At 47.6% G+C, this 2,007-nt stretch overlaps 1 long non-coding RNA gene across 1 annotated transcript; it reads right to left on the minus strand.

Moving 5' to 3' along the window:
• Positions 1 to 1,225: 1,225 nt before the first annotated feature.
• Positions 1,226 to 1,773, minus strand: LOC109250723 (uncharacterized). The gene is made up of 2 exons (XR_002073141.2): positions 1,424 to 1,773; positions 1,226 to 1,382 (listed from the first exon to the last, which is right to left on the minus strand). It is a non-coding gene; the product is annotated as an uncharacterized LOC109250723 (long non-coding RNA).
• Between the last annotated feature and the right edge of the window lie 234 nt (positions 1,774 to 2,007).

Genomic DNA, 2,007 nt, shown 5'->3' on the forward strand with positions numbered 1-2,007 from the left:
GTGAGACTGAGGTTAATCCTTTGCCAAGCCCTCAACTTGGCACCGTGGCCACTCAGTTCACAAGCCCACTGAGCAAACTCTGGGGTTGCTGAGGGAAAATTCTAATGAACATCCATGAAGTAGACCATCTTGTCTACCTGATTACCAATAGGACCTTGGTAAATATCCAGTGGAACACAGATATTCTCATTCTGTGCCCATTCCAAGAGACCCATCCACGTGTCTTTTTCTAAACTTCCCTGTCACCAATTCTTGAATCTTATCTTACCCTTTGCAAGCTCTTGACTATCTGGCCAAACCATTAGCAAAGCACATGAATCAGTGAGAACCTTACCTCTGGCCGTCTCTCCTCCTCCCAAGCAAATCAGTCAAGTCGTACTGCTCAAAGTACTCCCCCCAGGAGGATATCTGTTCTCCATTTCAGGGGTCCTTCCGAACGAGCTATTATGCTAAGGTGGCTTCCTTTGGGTGGATATAAATACAGCATGAAGAGTTTTGCAAAGCAATCTTGATTATTCTCCTCCTTGGTCAACTTTCCATGAATCCATGGGTGTAGATTGAGGAAGAGGTGGCAAAGCCACAAGGGTGGGCCCTCTCAGAGTTTGAATGACTTGTTACTAGAACGTGAGCCATTGGTATCTGCTTGGCCAGGTTCCATTGATATCATTTGCACTTCATGATGAAGTGCTACTGGGCATGCCTGAATTTTTGGCTTGGTCAACATGATGAGTAGCTTTGGCTACAAGCTCATGTGTGGTCCAGTGGTCAGGGCTTTTGTCTATCAGGGCCAGAACAAAGCTAAAACTATCACTCAGAAGAATAGTGACTTGAGAGAGTATGTTTACTCCCAATGCCTCAGGACCTCCACTGGGATGCTCCTACTGAGTTTGCCACATGTGACATCGGCATCATAAAATTGGTCTCCAGGGGCACCTGGGTGGCTCAGTCCGTTGAGTGTCGGACTCTTGGTTTGGGCTCAGATCATGATCTCACAACTCATGAGTTCTAGCCCCACATCTGAAAGCCGGGGAGCCTGCTTGGGATTCTCTGTCTCTCTCTCTTTCTGTCTCTCCCCCACACTCTCGCTCTCTCTGTCTCAAAAATAAATAAATATTTTTTTAAAAATTGGTCTCCAAAATCCAAAGGGACCAGCTTCCGGCCAAGATGAAGTAATAAGGATAGGACTTACCCTCCCACCTAAAACAACCAAAAACCAGACAAAATATATGAAGCAACCATTTATGGGACATGGCATGCTAGGCAATGTAGCACAGTGATCCTTTCGAGGTGAGAAATAAACAAGACCATCCTGATGATTGTCTAGGCTCGCTATCTTCAGAGAGTTTCCAGGCTACAGGTAGGGAGGGGATGCCATGTGGAGCCTGGTGGGCTCCCGGATTCAAGGAGACAATGCTGGGGGTACAGGGCTGGTAGAATTTGCCGGAAAGAAGAGTGGAGAAAAAGTTGCACAGAACTCTGGAGATCCATAAAGAGAATCTCCCTCCATCCCTCAGCTGAGTACTCATCAGCCTGTACAGGTGAGGAATCCATGCGAAGCTGGGTAAAAGAGTAAACTGAAAAGGTTAAGGTGAAGAGTGCTTACCACTCATGCACGCTGGGAATAGTGTCTGCTCCCACAGCCCACGCTGGAAACCCCATGCCTGGTGGGGCAGCGAACGGGGCGCATAAAAGAGTCTTGTCTCACTCGAGGGGAATAATTAGCTCTAGATTATTGCTTCTCAACTTCCTCAATTGACATTTGGGGCCAGATCGTTCTTTTTTTTTTTTTTAATTTTTTTTTTAAGGTTTATTTATTTTTGAGAGAGAGAGAGACACAGCATGAACAGGGGAGGGGCAGAGAGAGAGGGAGACACAGAATCGGAAGCAAGCTCCAGGCTCTGAGCCATCACCCCAGAGCCCGACACGGGGCTCGAACTCGCGGACCGCAAGATCGTGACCTGAGCTGAAGTCGGACGCTTAACTGACTGAGCCACCCAGGCGCCCCCA

The sequence above is a fragment of the Panthera pardus genome, unplaced genomic scaffold, assembly GCF_024362965.1.
Source record: "Panthera pardus isolate Hobbes unplaced genomic scaffold, ASM2436296v1 HiC_scaffold_21, whole genome shotgun sequence".
In the NCBI taxonomy this organism is placed as follows: domain Eukaryota; kingdom Metazoa; phylum Chordata; class Mammalia; order Carnivora; family Felidae; genus Panthera; species Panthera pardus.